Genomic DNA, 16496 nt, shown 5'->3' on the forward strand with positions numbered 1-16496 from the left:
AATACTCTCGCTCCTCTTAAACTCTTGCTTTGTTTCATTTAAACTGCCCCTAGAGTATATACCACATAAAGAATCTGAACCGAAGATATGTAGAGAGAAGTCCTTCATTTTTGTAAGACCTTCAACATCTAATGGGAACATAATGAATGAGTAAATGAATATGTTAAGAACAGTTACAACACACACACACACACACACACACACACACACACACACTCAGCTCAGCTGACAGTGAGTGTGTCAGACTCATCATGTGAAGGCCCTGAGTTCAGTCCTCAGGGAGAACAGCTCTCTCCTTCCTTCTTTAGCAATTGGTCTGGCCTAACATTATGTTGGCAAAAAGAAAGGGTATATCAGGGGCACTAAGAAAAAAACAAAGAAACACATGCACACACACAAAAATCACCCACTGACTGCTGAACCTGAACCAACTGTTTTAAGAAAAGGTATCATTGAGACATTCTTCACTCGGTACAAGGGATTACACTGCTTTAAGGACACTTCCAGGGACCCCTGGGTGGCCCAGCTGGTTGAGCTACCTACCGACTTCGGCTCAGGTCACGATCTCACAGCTTGTGAGTTGGAGCCCTGCGTCGGGCTCTGTGCTGACGGCTCAGAGCCTGGAGCCTGCTTCTGATTCTGGGTCTCCCTCTCTCCCTGCCCCTCCCCCGCTCATGCTCTGTGTGTGTGTGTGTCTCTCTCAATAATAAATAAACATTAAAAAAATTTAAAAAAAAAAACAAAAAAAGGACACTTCCGGGGGAAAGTCCACATATAAAAGCAAATGAGAATTGACCTGGAGATGAAGTGGATACACCTCGAAGTCTTTTCCATCTTTTAGTTATCTCATTCCATTAGGGTACGTTTCTAAACGTGGTGCACAGAATTAAAAAGCTGACTTTCTGCAGTCAGAAATCCTGAAAAATTCTTCTCTAAATTTTTGAAAACGTAAAAAGACATAAAGAAGAAAATTAGAATCCCCCATAATCCACCAGTCAGACAAAAATCGTTCTTGGGGAGCTTGGGTGGCTCAATCGGTTAAGCACCCAACTTTGGCTCAGGTCATGGTCTCACGGTCCGTGAGTTTGAGCCCTGCGTCAGGCTCTGTGCTGACAGCTCGGGGTCTGGAGCCTGCTTCGGATTCTGTGTCTCCCTCTCTCTCTGGCCCTCCCCACTTGTGCTCTGTTTCTCTCTCTCTCAAAAATAAATAAACATTAACATTTTGGTGTGTTTCTTTCCAGTCATTTTTTGCTGCGAGTAGAAAAAGGTTGCTTTTGGGGCGCCTGGGTGGCTCAGTCAGTTAAACGTCCGACTTCAGCTCAGGTCATGATCTCACGGTTCGTGGGTTCGAGCCCCGCGTCAGGCTCTGTGCTGACAGCTCAGAGCCTGGAGCCTGCTTCGGATTCTGTGACTCCCTCTCTCTCTGCCCCTCCCCCACTCACACTCTGTGTCTCTCCTTTTCAAAAATAAGTAAAAATTTTTAAAAAATTTAAAAAAAAAAGAAAAAGGTTGCTTCGGAGTACTAGATTTCACACTGGTGCTGAGGATGGGTGGGCTTACCCAAGGAAAACGTTTTGTTTTCCATATTAAGCAGGGTGGCCTTTGTTCTGCCTTTCCTCACAGATGACTCTCTTTTTTCCCCACCTTTTGTTCTCGCCCTTTGCCCACCAAACCCACAGTTCTGATCTATGACCCTAATTGGAGTCTTTACTCCCATCTCTGGTCCCAACATCATGTCCCAGATCAGGATCTCAGAGTCCTATCCCCCTTTGTATCCATTCACCTCACTGTCTTGACTCAAAACCAAGTTCCTGGGCCACATCTGATCTTCACTATAATTTGTTTTCATTTATCAGCATTTCCCCCGCGACATTAAAGAGGCTTTGTGAATTAAAGTTGAATAGTTGCATATTATTCTCATCTTAAACATTCTCCTCATATTGACCTGATGTTAGTTTCGTTTATGAATTATGAATAACTCCATAATGAATATGTTTGCAAACAATCTTTACCCATATATCAGATTACTTTGTTTTTGTTAATTTTTTTAAGTTTATTTATTTATTTTGAGAGAGAGAGAGAGAGAGAGAGAACACAAGTGGGTGAAGGGCAGAGAGAAGGAGAGAAAGAATCCCAAGCAGCTCCACGCCATCAATGCAGGGCCCAATGTGTTAACCAGGTCTCGGACTCAGAAACTGTGAGATCATGACCTGAGCTGAGATCAAGAGTCGACTGCTTAACCGAATGCCCTCCCCAGTCAGATTACTTTCTTTCTTAAGTCAGACACATAGAAATAAATGTATTGACATAAAATATGGCCTAAAAACACCTGATACATACTGCTAACTTGATTTCTAGAGAGCGTGCAAACTTACCCTCCCACAGCAGAGCGTACTGGGTCTATCTTGTTGACTGTTGCCAACACGGGGTGTTATTGTTAACACAGAGAACAAAAAGGAATTTGGGAATAGAAAAAAGCTCTCGGTGTGGTCAAGAGCATCTATGAAAAATGTACAGCTAGCATCATACTTAACAATGACAGGCCAAATGCTTTTCCCCCAGGATCAGGAACAAAGCAAGGATGTCCACTCCCACCACTTTTATTCAACAGTGTATTATTTTTAATATTTACTAATAGGAGATATTTAAAACCTCTGTACTTTCACATTTGCATTTCTTTGTGAGAGTAACTTGTTTATTAGCAATTTGCATTTTCTCTTTTGTGAATTATGTATCTGTAGTCTCTGCCCATTGGTATCCTAGGGCTTTTTAAGTTATTTCTGTAGGCTGCCTGTATTTTTGTCTTGAATATTTATTTCTACACATCTTGTTGTTGGCTTTGGTTTGAATGCCATATTTTTGCTTGAGAGAAGTTTATGTCATTTTATTTTCTTTTCTGTGAGCAGAACTACTGAGTCTGTCTCATTTTAAATTGCATTTATGCTTAACCATTTCTTCTTTCTGTTGTTGTTGTTACATAACTTAACATTTACTATAGGCCAACCAGGTGTCAAATGGTGGAGCTTCTACTGGTCTGGAAATTCCTTTAGTCTTTTGCTTTTGGAAAATTTTTTTATTTTAGAGAGAGAGTGTGCGAGAGGGGCAGAGGGAGAGAAGCGTAAGCAGTCTCCATGCTCAGCATGAGCCCGATACGGAGCTCGATCCCGTGACCCTGAGATCATAACTTGAGCCAAAATCAAGAGTCAGACACTCAAACGAATGAGCCACCCAGGTGCCCCAGCCTCCGACTTTTTTTAATTTTCAGTAGGCCCCGTTGTCCAACATGGAGCTTGAACTCATGACCCTGAGATTAAGAGTCGCATGCTCTACTGACTGAGCCAACCAGGCACCCCTCAATTCCTTCAGTCTTTTGATGGCTGCCTTTACAGTGGCAGCAGAAGTGGTGTTGAGGGTCCAGGCACCACCGGCTGCTGTTTTCATGAGGGAACCACAACCCCACAGCTCATCCCTTCAACTTGGTTTTGCCACAGAAGGAGCAAGTGTATTTGGCACGCTGGCTTCTTTCAATTTTCTTCACCATTTTCCTGAGGGAGGCACCATAACAGGGTGAGGGGGATCTTCTATTTACCGATGATTCCTAACATCTTGGCGTGTTTTACCAAGTTGCTGCAAACCAGGTCCCAGCCCAGAGAGTAACCTTTTTTTTTTTTTTTTAAAATAGTACTGCATGGTACTACAGTAATTACATTGCTTCTATGTTCAAGAACTAGTAGGTTAGTGGGGCGCCTGGGTGGCTCAGTCGGTTAACCGTCCGACTTCTGCTCAGGTCACAATCTCCCGGTTTGTGGTTTCGAGCCCCGCGTCGGGCTCTGTGCTGACGGCTCGGAGCCTGGAGCCTGCTTCGGATTCTGTGTCTCCCCCTCTCTCTGTCCCTCCCATGCTCATGTTCTGTCTCTCTCTGTCTCTCAATAATAAATAAACATTTAAAAAAATTAAAAAAAAAAAGTGGGCTAGTACACAGCCCTGTGATTTCAACAACCAATTTTGCTATGAAGAGTAGTTCTTGTATCTTGCAATTGGTGTTATTCGTTTCATTAGGGTGCATCAACAGGGGAAAAAAATGGCTCAGAGAATCCAATTTGCAATATTGGCTCAAAGTTATAATGTGCACGGTTTATACTCAGTTCTGGGTCATGTTTTCATCTATAAGACTCAATTAAAAGGATAGCGAGGTTCATATCAAAAATCATATAGTAGCTAAAGAGTATCATTTTTTCTTGTCTGAACCAACGCAATAGAGCCAAAATCTTTAAACAATTATACAGGAGCATAAAATTTTATGATAGAACTTCACAGGGAAAAATACTTTAATGTCAATCGAAATTCACCTAACTATTCAAAATGGAAGTGGAGAAGTGTTTCCTCCTATTCGAGAATAGCTACAGAGTAAGGAGAACAAGTAAGTTATTTTCGTGTACCACCAATCGATAGAGTCTTCTGAGTGTACGGAGTATTGAATTTTCCAAAGGTTGCTACTCTACAAAGGGATAATTATTTAAATGTTAGTCTACTTGTAAAAGTGACACTGAAGAATCTTTTATTTTACTTTATTTGTGGCTTAACTCATATAGAGTCCCTCCAGGTTAACACCTGCCAAATTACTGTATTTTTACCCTACCTCGTATTCTCTTGTTTGATAATGAGTTGGATGTGAGTCACTAAGATAAGATGTACCTCGGAGTAACTATCTTCTAGAATTATTATAAGCATATGATGAATAAGATGTTTATGATACCAAAATTCTCAGCATAAAACAAAGGGAAAGTTCAGATGAAGCAATTTAGAAGAATAATTTAGAGAAAAGTACCAAAAGGAGTCCTGGATTACTGAACTTCAAAAGGAATTCATCAGTCACCATTTCAAAACACATCAGAGGAAAGAGAAGAAAATGGCACCAAACAGCACAGCTGCAAGGTGTTCTGGACCTGCAAAGGACCCAGGCTGCTTCGCTGACTCTGCTTCCCCCGTGTTCGGTACAGTTCAGCCTTTCTAGAATGTGCTTTCTGCACCAGCACAGTGCCTGCTCGTAGCAGGCACTAAGTGGATGATCGCTATGATGAACACCTTTTGGTAGGTCCTTGGGGAACAGAATCCACCTGAAAAAGGTGTACCGAGGGGGTAGGCTCTGGGGCCAGACTGTCCAGATGCAGATTCCAGATCTGTAATTTACCCACCGTGTGACCTTGAACACGGTTGCCTAACTTCTGAGTGGCAGTTTACTCTCATTGGAAATGAAAAGAATCGTATGCTTTGTGTCAAGATTAAATGAGACAAAGCATAAAAAAAGAACTGGTGTACAGGGAGCATTTGGTATACTTGAGCTATTCACACACAGAGGAAGGAAAAGCATAACCCACTAGATATTTCCTATCTGGATCAGCCTATGCGAGTAAAACAAAGCAAAACGAAGTATATACAAACACATTCTCAGGGCTATTGAGTCTGTCAGGATTAGGATTTGCTGCATATATATTCAAACCAGCAGTTTAGAAAAATAGAAATTAATTTCCCTCATGCAGAAAATAAACCAGAAAGTAGGACTTTCTACTGAAAAGCCCAGGGCTGGTCTAATGGATTCACCATTAGCTGGATCCAAGTTCCTTTTCTTGCACTGCTTCTACCTCCTTAGTGAGCCGCCTCTGGGTTCTGGAAGGTAGCTTGACCGCCGTGATCTCCTTGTCCAAGCAGTGGAAAGGAGAGGGGGGTGGGGGGCGGTTCTGCCCTAACCCTTTAGAAATATTTGCCAGTAGCTGCATCCAACACTTCCACGAACACTCCACTGGCCAGAACTTGGTCTCAGAATCACATCCAGCTATAAGGAAGGCTAGGAACGGGGCACCTGGGTGGCTCAGTTGGTTAAGCGTCCAACGTCAGCTCGGGTCATGATCTCGCAGTTCGTGGGCTCGAGCGTCGTGTCGGCCGGGCTCTGTGCTGACAGCTCAGAGCCTGGAGCCTGCTTTGGATTCTGTCTCCCTCTCTCTCTCTGCCCTCCCCTACTCACACTCTGTCTCTCTCTGACTCTCAAAATTGAATACATATTAAAATAATAATAATAAAAAGGAAGGCTAGGAAGTAGTCTTTACTCTGAGTGGCCTTGTGCCCAGCCAATAATTAGGGGTTCTAGTACAACAAAGGAAAGAATGGACATTAGGGGGGAAAACAGGGTTCCTTACCACAGCCTGGTAGGTACTGACCCTGAGAGAGAAACAGAATGACGATATTCAAGAGATATATCAAGAGATGATATTCAAGAGAATAAAGGCAACCCTAAGATTTATGTATTTGCTTGCTTATCTGCTAGGGCACAATTGTCAACGGTTTGTCTTACTGCATTTTATGCTTCGGTCCTAAAACTCATAAAAAAGGATTATGTTCTCAGCCCTCCTAGAAATGCTCACCAGAGTATCCTTCCCATTCTGCTCTCCTTGGCTTAAAAGAGAAGGAAAGCTCTTGGGAGGATTTCAAAGAAAAGCCACCAGAATGACTCACAGCTCCAAACAATAAGACCTAGAACGGACTTTCAGGAACAGCAATGAGTCAGACAGAGAAAGAAATGGCTAGAAGGTGACTACATAATGATGTTCTGCTACAGAAAGGGTTCTGACGCAAAGGAGAAGGAGGAGGGGGGGGAGGACAAGGAGGAAGGCCAGCTGTTCACCTCCACCAAGGACTGAGGAAGGAAAAGGGAGGCCGAAGTGACTTCAGGTGACAGGGATTATACAGTGAACTCTCTGAAGGCTGAGATGTCCTCTTCTTGAGGGCAGGGACTGGGGATTGGAGGGGCAGGGCACAGGCAGGGGGCGGGTGGGCGACTTGAACAGCTACAGTTGGCTTCGTTTCCTGTGCCTCAGTTTCCCTCATGGAATACTACGGTTTCGAGTTCAGAAAACAAACGCTACGTTGACTTGAAAGTTAAGCTCTGGTTTCGCATGGGTGCAAAAGAGTAACAACTGTGCGGATGTCAGTGTGCTGCAGAATAATCCTAGGAGGAGAAAGGAATGGATTTTCTGTTTTCAGATAGCATTTTTTTTAGTTATACCAGGAATGTGATGGCAGTCCAGTCAAGACGGTACCAGAAGACGCATTTCACCCACGGCAAACATTAAGCGATGCCAAACAAAATATACAAGGAGAGAAGAAAGGGGAGGGGGTGCACGATTGAAAAACAAGGTAATGACTTCCGGCAGGGGGGAGGGGGCGGGGGGGGGTGCAGAAACAGAAAAGAACAGGAAGAGCAGAGGGAGGCAGAACCCGGGCCCTGGGTCTCAAAACAGGCAGTGGGAGCTGAGAATCTGGCTGGGGCACAAAACCTCCTTCCTCCTCCTCTCCCCCTCCAACCCCCACTCCCCAGGGGTGACTACCTTCCCTTTTGAGCTCTCCTGGTGGCTGCTCAGGAGATGAGGCCCCTCAGCATGGGGGGGGGGGGGGGCCCTTCCTACCTCTGTCCCCTCCCCCTAGTTCTGTCGGGGTGTGCCATTGTTCTAACACTTTCGCTCTGTGCTGGAACCCTAACCAAGTCTTCTGCACTCTTGATTCAAGTTCATGGTGAAGGCAAGTAATGGGACTGGACCCATAGAAAGTGAAAAGTACCCTATGTCATTACACCTGTGTCATGATTGAATAGAAAGTTTTCTAAATTCTACTTTTGGGTCAGAATCATGTCCTGTTTTAGTTGGCTTCCTATTTGGATCATGGCTTTCTTTTTGGGGGGTCGGGTAATGTTTATTTATTTATTTTTTTTTGAGAGAGAGAGAGACAGAGACAGAGACAGAGCACAAGTAGGGGAGGGGCAGAGAGACAGGGAGACACAGAATCCAAAGCAGGCTCCAGGCTCTGAGCTGTCAGCACAGAGCCCGACGCGGAGCTCGAACTCATGAACTGCGAGATCATGACCTAAGCCGAAGTCTGGCACTTAACTGATTGAGCCACTCAGGTGCCCCCGGATCATGATTTTCTTATAGAGCATTTGTTTCCCTCAAGGGAAGTTTCTTATCTCCTTGTGTGTGTGTGTGTGTGTGTGTCTGTGTGTGTTTGTAAGTAGTTATTGAAATGTCTTCATTTTATTGTTGACAACTTCCAGGTTCCTCAATACTCGGTATGTGTAATGACATCTATTTTGTTTTTAAAGTTATTCTTTGCGGAGCCTGTTTACTCCCTCCTTTAATTTGAAACGACAGCTTTGCAGGCCCAGTCGCACAAATGACCCCCTGCGGTTTCTTTTCAATGATTTCCTGAGCTGCATTTGTGTCTCCCTCTTCTCGGATTCCTTCTCAGCTTGGGAGGAATACATCCTCAATTAATTGGTTTTTTTTTTTTCCAGAAAGGGTATATGTAGACTTAACCTTTGTGGGTGTTTACCGTTTTTATCTTATCCTCGCCTTACTTGTTTGACCGGATATGGAATTCTTGGTTGAAATAATTTTTCCTTATCAATTCAGAGTCTTTGCTTCACTGCCTTCTAGCAGACAATACTGCTTCAGATATGTCTGGGGCCAGTGTGGGACTCATTTCCACCTGAGAAACTTATTTTCTTTCCTTTCTGCAGAATCTTAGTATTTTTCTTTAAGTTGGCATTCTAGGGGTGCCTGCGGGGGGCGGGGGGCAGTTTCAGTCTGTTAACCTTCCGAGTCTTGATTTTGGCTCAGGTCATGATCTCATGTTTCAGGAGATCAAGCCCTGGGTCAGGCTCCGGGCTGACAGTGCTGGTGCCTGCTTGGGATTCATTCTCTCTGTCTCTGTCTCTGTCTCTTTCAAAATAAAATAAACGTTGAAAAAAATAAAGCTGGCATTCTGAATGTTCCCCTGAATACATCTAAGCGTTGACTCAGACCGCCCTCTGCCCTCCCCAGAATGGGAGGTGGGCAAGAAGTTTCTTTCAATCCCAACACTGCGGTTTTTCCACCACCTCAGGGGAATTATCTGCTGCTTATGTCTTTTTTTTTTTTAAACGTTATTTATTTTTGAAAGAGCGACAGAGCGAGTGGGGGGGGGGCAGAGAGAGGGGGAGACACAGAATCCGAAGCAGGCTCCAGGCTCGGGGTTGTCGGCACAGAGCCAGACGCGGGGCTCATGAGCGGGGCTCGAACTCATGAGCCGTGAGATCATGACCTGAGCTGAAATCAGACGCTCAGCTGACTGAGCCGCTCGGGTGCCCCAACTGCTCCGTCTTTCAAAGCTCGTTCCTCATCCACCATCTCTTCCCGGAGCTCCTCACAGATAGATGTCGGTTCCACGTTTAACCTTCCCTTGTTAGGACTCCATAATTTGGAGCACCTCTCTGCCCATCTCTTCCAGATCCACGTTCGATCGTTTGCTTCATTCAGTTCCTTTATTCTCAGTTTTCATTTTGGTGATCCTGCTTTTAATTTCCGAGAGTTTTTCGCTTTCTGAGTGTTCTTTTTTCATGGCCATCTGTTTCTATTTTTTTCCTCAATAGATAGTATGTCTTTTTGGAGCTTAGATTAGAAAGTGTTCTCAAGTCCTATTTCTTGCCATTATCTGTCTCCCACTCTCTGAAACGACGTGTTCTGTTTGTGCAAATCGGTCTTTCACAGCATGAATTTCTTCCAAATGCCTCATGATTTTGATGGACATGGCTGACGGACGATGGGATATATTGGCTTCTCTGGTCAACACACCTGAGTTTGCTTTGCAGCTGGGAAGGCCTGTTTACCCCAAAGGCCTCTCCTTCACCCCACTGCCACCCTCCACCCCCAACAGCCCAGGAGGAGAGCAGGAAGACTCTGGGTAGACGGGTGTGTCGTCCCCACAGACAGGATCCTCAGAATTGCCAGAATAAGGAAGAATCTCCCCCTGAGAGTGGAGTCTCCTGCCTGTGGCTTTCTGTGGAGGCCCTGAGTCTCTCAGCACCTGGCCTGCCTCAGTCCACAGCACCCCCCCCCCCCATTTTCCCTCACCCTGGTAGCTTTTACTCTGTTGGAGGAGGGGTGCACAGGGGTGCACCTGGGGCAAATGGTGCCACTCCAGATATTTAATGGAGGGGAGGGGCTGATTGAGCCATCCCGTAGATGGTCCTCAATCCATCACCCCTCCTCTCCCAACCTGCTGACTCCGTGTCTTGGAATTTCTGCAGAGTTCTGCCAGGCAAAACAGCCACCACCACTTCCATGGTGGCTTAGGGTTACCATTTTATTCTGCTATAATCCTATCTACTTTCCTTTTTTTTTCTTCACGTTTTATTTTTGAGAAAGAGAGCACATGCGCACCCCCAAACTAGCCAGGGGAGGGGCAGAGGGAGGGGGCGGACAGAGGACGGGAAGGACGCTCTGCACTCACAGTAGAGAGCCCAGTGTGGGGCTCACCAACTGCACGAGATCACGACCTGAGCCAAGGTTGGATGCATAACCAACTGAGCCACCCAGACACCCCCCATCTACTTTCTATGGTCTCTAAACTTCAAAATGTCTTGTCTGTGGATGGGGCTTTCTTGTTTGCAAGGCTCCCACGGTCATTCCACTGGTTTTCTGTCTCCTTTCCCATTTCAGTGGGATCTGCTCAGCTCTGGGATTACAACTGGGAAGAAGGCAGACACAGTCCCTTCTCACATGGAGTTTATGTTCTTGAGCAGTGAGTAGTAGTAAGCAAGCAAGTACAGTTGAACGGACCAATCTGGCATTAACACAGTGAGTCTTGCAGGAGGGATTCCCTAACCAGATTTACGGGTAGGAAAAGGCCTGGAAAGGAAAGGATGTCCCGGCTGAGATCTGAAGAATGGGCAGGTATTATGGCAAAGGGAACCAGCACCTATACATGGCTTCTGCTGGAGATGCTTCTGCACATTATCTCCCGAATTCTCTCAGTAATCCAGTGAGAGAGGCATTATCGATACCAGTTGAGAAATTGACGATGCGGTTAAGTAACTTGCCCAAATCGCACAGCCAGTAAGTGGTGATGCTGGGATTTTAATCAGTTGGGATATCTCTAAGAGCTACATGCTTTTCTACATTAGGTGCCAATTTCTTTTCTAGCTTTTAAAAGTTGTAAAAGACACATAATGTGAAATTCACCATCTTCACCATTTTTAATCTTACAGTTCAGTGGCAGTAAGGACGTTCACACTCTGGTGCGGCTACTACCACCATTCATCTGCAGTACTCTTCATCTTGCAGAACTGAAACTCTATCCAGTAAACAACTCCCCACTCTCCCTCCTTCTAGCCCTGGCATCCACCGTTCTAACTTCCGTCTCTAGGAGTTTGACGACTCTAGGTACCTCATATCACCGGAATTGTGCAGTATTTGTCTTTTTGTGACTGGCTTATTTCACTCAGCATAATACTCTCAAGGTTCATCCATAGATGCCAGTATCTTTTTAATACCCTGTACCTCCCGATAAGCTCTAAAAGGAAGAATGTGTCCCAGCCTGAGCTGAAAAGGGGAGGATTAGGTTGTGATAAAACTCGATTATTATTAGGAATACAGTTGAAGCTATGATGAATCAGCAGAGGACCCTAGAATTTTCAAAACCTCAAATCCTGCACTAAGGAGAGCATACGATCTGTCTCCATTGTATATTAAATAGTCAGAAAGTACATGGTGTCCTGGCAGTATAACTTCAATCAATGTGATCCAGAGAGCTTCCTGTCCAATGACATGACTCCTAAATTCTATGTCTGAGCAAGGGACCCTCCTTTAACATTGGATCAGGGTCCATTTATTCTTTCGCATACAAATGTGCCCTACATCATGTACCAGTATGGTGAATGGTCGCCATGTGCAATTCCAGACCCCATCTCCACCTTTTCCATTCTGCCTTGGGTCCTCCAGGCTGACCCATAGGGATGGATTTCAGTCGGATTTGGCTAATCGGAGGCACTAGCAGGAGATTGGGGAGTGGCTGGCATATTTATTATCCTGGCTCTCTCTCAGCAGCGTTGCTGTGAGTTGGCTGCTCCAAAGGCAACCTTCTGGCACCTGGTATGCAGCTAATGACCTAGAAAATGCTTTCACTACTCCCCTTCTCTATCGGCAAAAATAATTAAAAGTGGTGTGCCTTCCTATGTCAGGGACAACACTATATCTTAACTGTCTTGCCTCAGGGCTAAATCAAATCCTGCTGTCATAATTTAATCTAGAGGGATGTGTTTGTCTTGATGTTCTACAAAACATCACACTGGTCCATTACACTGATGGCATTATACTAATTGGATCCAAGAAGTGGGAGGCGATAAGCACCTTAGGCACATTGATAAAACACATGCATGCCAGGGAGTTGGGAGATAAACCCCCAGAAGTCCAGGGGCTGCTGAATCAGTGAGGTTCGTAGGGGAGCACTGGGGTACCACGTTGTTCCACAAGTGAGGCACAACTGTTGCACCGTGTTCCAAATACTACACAGGAGATACAATGCTTCTTGGTTTTCTTTGGATTTTAGAGGCAACTTAAACCAGAGTTTGATGTGCTGCTCTGACCTAATTATTGGATAGCTTACAACACCACCAGTTGTGAGTGGGCACAGGGTATGAAGAGGTTCTGCAACAAGTCCAGGCTTCCTTACAAGCAGTCTGACCCGCACACCCAATAGCATGGAAGAATCTGTGCCAAGCAGGGATGCTGTAGGGAGCCCCTGTCAAGACCCACTAAGACCCAAGTGAAGTCAACTGCTGACAACTATTTTCACTTGAAAAGCCGGTCCTGGACTGCCTGAGGTTCCCAATAGAGACTGAATATCTGACCCTGGGTCACAAATGACTATGTGAGTTAAACTGCCCACCGTGACCCGGGCACACTCAGCAGGATTCATCGTAAAGTATAAAGGATATATGTGAGACCAATCTCCAAGCAGATCTGGAAACCACAGACTTCCGGACCAGGTGGTTTAGGCTCCCGTGGTGCCTCTTCCTACTGCTGCGCTGCCCCTCTCTCAACACACATCAATGGCCTTATGGGGAGTTCCCTGTAGCCACTTTTAGAGGATGAAGAAGTGGGGGCCACATGTATTAATGGATGTACACGGTATGATGCAACCACACAGAAGTGGTAAGTTGCCCAACTCTAGTCCCGTTCAGGGATGGCCTGATAGAAAAGAGTGAAAAGCAATCTTCCCAGTGGGCAGAGCTTCAGGTATTACACCTGGTTTACTCTGTACGGAAGGAAAGGTAGTCTGAGGAATGACCCATCTGATTCCTGGGCCGTGGTTAACAGGTTCGCCAGATTGTTCAGGGAGTTGGAAAAAATGAATTGCCTGTTTGGTGAGATGGCTGGGGCAGAGGTTTGTGGATGGATTTTCGGAATGTGCGTGGAGTATAGAGATAAGTATATCCCATGTAAATGCCCACCGCAGCATCTGCTGTGAAAAGAGTGTCTCAATAATTGTATTAGTCATCTCAGGCTGCCGTAATAAAATTCCAGACTGGGGGGCTTAAACAATAGACATTTTACTTTTTCACAGTTGTGAAAGCTGAAAGTCCAAGATCAAGTTGCCATCAGGGTTGGTTTCTGGTGAGACTTCTCTTTCTGTAGAAGGCTGCCTTTTTTCATGTCCTCACATGGTTTTTTCTTCAGTGCGTGCAAGTAGAAAGAGCTCTCTGATGTCTCTTCCTCTTCTGGTTTTTCCATCATTCCATTTATTTGTTTCTTCGTTTATTTCTGTATTTCTTTATAACCTTCCCCCCAGCTTTATTATGATATAATTGACATAGAATCTTCCTCTTTTTATAAGAACAGCCCTTCTGGTGTAGAGCCCCACTCTTATGGCCTCACATAACCTTATTTCCTCCTTATGGCTATCTCTCTAAATACAGAAACACTGAGGGCTAGGGTTTCAACATATAAAAAAAACTATAAGATAATTGGAGAAATGTGATCAGTAACTGAATACTGATGGTATTAAGGGATTGTTGTTAATTTTTTTAAGTGTCCTAATGGTATTTGGGTTACGTCCTTTAGAGACGCACATTGAAATATTTATAGATGAAATGAGCTAATGATTGGATTTTCTTCACAACAGTCTAGAAGAGTAGGAAGTGGGTGCTGATATTGATGAAACAAGATTAGCCATGAGTTGGTAATTATTGATGCTGGGTCAATAGTATATGATGGTTCACTATACTGGACTATTTTATGTATGTTTGAAGTTTTCTATAATAAAATTTTTTTATCTTTAAGAGTCAGTGTAAAAATATGAAGCATTGAGGCTTGAGGTGGGGTTCGAAGGAAAATCATCCTGGGATGGGGGTGAGGATGTTGGAACAGATGGACAGGATGATTGCTACCTCGCACTTTTGCTCAAGGTAAGATTGGAGATTCTGACTTTTCCCACTGGGAGGTGGAATGTCGATTATTTGTTAATTTTTTAAAAGTGAGATATAGTTGACATTACATTAGCCTCAGGTTTACAATATAAAGATTTGCCATACGAAATCTAGTTAATGTCTATCACCACACAGTTACAATTTTTTTTTTCTTGTGATGGGAACTTTTAAGATTTACTTACTCTCTTAAGAACTTTCAGATACATGATTTAAGATTTACTCTCTTGGGAACTTTCAAATACAGTATTGTTGACTGTTGTTACCATACTGTGCATTACATCCCCAGGACTTATCTACTTTATAATTGGAAGTGTGTATCTTTTGATCTCCTACACCCGTTTCTCCCACCCCCTACCCCCTACCTCTGGCAACCACCAATCCGTTCTTTGTAACTGTGAGTTTGTTTTTGTTTTTGTTTTTTTAGATTCTACATGTAAGTGAGGTCATATACCATTTGTCTTTCTATGTCTGGCTTATTTCACTTAGCATAATGCCCTCAAGATCCATCCATGTTGTCACAGATGACAGGATTTTCTTCTGTTTTTTGCTGAATTCTATATAATATGTTTTCTTTATCCATTCATCCATTGATGGACAGTTAGGCTGTTTTATGTCTTGGTTATTATAAATAATGCCACATTGAACATGGGGTGCACATATTTTTCGAGTTAGGGTTTCATTTCCTTCAAATAAATACTCAGAAGTGAAATTGATGCATCATATGGTATTTCTTTTTTCTTTTCTTTTCTTTTTTTTTTTTTTGAGGAACCTCCATACCGTTTTTCACAGTGACTGCACCAATTTATACTCCCACCAACAGTGCACGAGGGTTACCTTTTCTCCACATTCTTGCCAATACTTGTTATTTCTTGTCTTTTCAATACTAGTTATTCTCACTGGTGTAAGGTGATATTTCATTTTGGGTTTGATTGCATTTATCTGATGACGAGTGATGCTGAGCACTTTTCATGTACTTGTTTATGTGATTATTTCTTTATGATCAGATTTACCAAAATGGTGAGGTGAGTTGCCTCCAGATTAAAGTGGGAACAAGAATCTTAAAAAGAAAGACCTTTCCCCAGTCTTTCCCCAACCTCTTGATCGAAGATGTAGCAAAATGGCATGCAGAAAGGAAAGCAATCCTGATTACCCAGAGCTTCTCAAACTTTATGTTAGACATCACCTGGGGACTTTGTCAAACTGTAGACTCTGATTCAGTATGTCTGGGCCAGGGCCAAGATTCCAAATTCTAACAACATCCCAATGATGTTGTCTTTGGACCCCACTTGGAGTACAGGCGATGGCTCTGTGGTTCACAAAGCTGTTATCGTTTAGAATTACCTGGGAGCTTCTACAAAATACTAATGGCTAAGTCCTTTTAAGAAATACTAATGGCTAAGAACTTTAGAGATTGTGATTCAATTTAACTGGGGCTTGGGTATTATTTTTTTAAAGTCTCCCATATAATCCTAATGATTCCTTAGAGGAATATTTTTAGGACCAAGCGACATAAGTCTATTCTTCCCATTTACTAATGATGCATTTTGAATCAACCATTCATTCAATCATCCTTTCATTTATTCAATTTCCAACTCTAATGATTGAATGCTCTATTTTAGAGAAATTACGTCTATGCATTCCTCCTTTTTCGAATAGTTTTTAGCATCTTCTAGAAATATCTACATTCTTTCTACTGGATTTTCACTGGGTTACTGCATAATGAAATTAAACTCTGAATAGCATCCTTCCCACAAATTTCACACTAAGCTGCTGCTTTTGGAATTAGACAATGGCACAGGAGAACAATATTAAACAGTCTAGAAAGGAAGAAGAAACACCTATTTTCAGTTGATATTTCATTGGAGGTGACGTGCTAGTCGGATGGTATTTAAAATTATCCGGAATAAAAAAAGAATGAGTAGTTTTATGAACATTTCCTTTGTTCAATCTTAAGCACTTCCTCAAGGAATTATGCAGAATGAGCTTTCTAGGTGACTTCAGCTCTGGGGCAGAGATGCAGACCTCGGCGTTTATCGAATGCTTTCAGAAAGCAAGGTAGAAAGGTGAAGTTTTACTCTTGCTGTGGAATGTCCTTATGGATGTCTCCCTAGGCACACGTGCAAAAGTCATGATGGTATACACACAGGCGGAACTGCTGGGTTTCAGGGTATGTGAATGTTCAACTACCAAGATATTACCAAAT

The sequence above is a fragment of the Lynx canadensis genome, chromosome A1 (genome assembly GCF_007474595.2).
Source record: "Lynx canadensis isolate LIC74 chromosome A1, mLynCan4.pri.v2, whole genome shotgun sequence".
NCBI classification, from domain to species: domain Eukaryota; kingdom Metazoa; phylum Chordata; class Mammalia; order Carnivora; family Felidae; genus Lynx; species Lynx canadensis.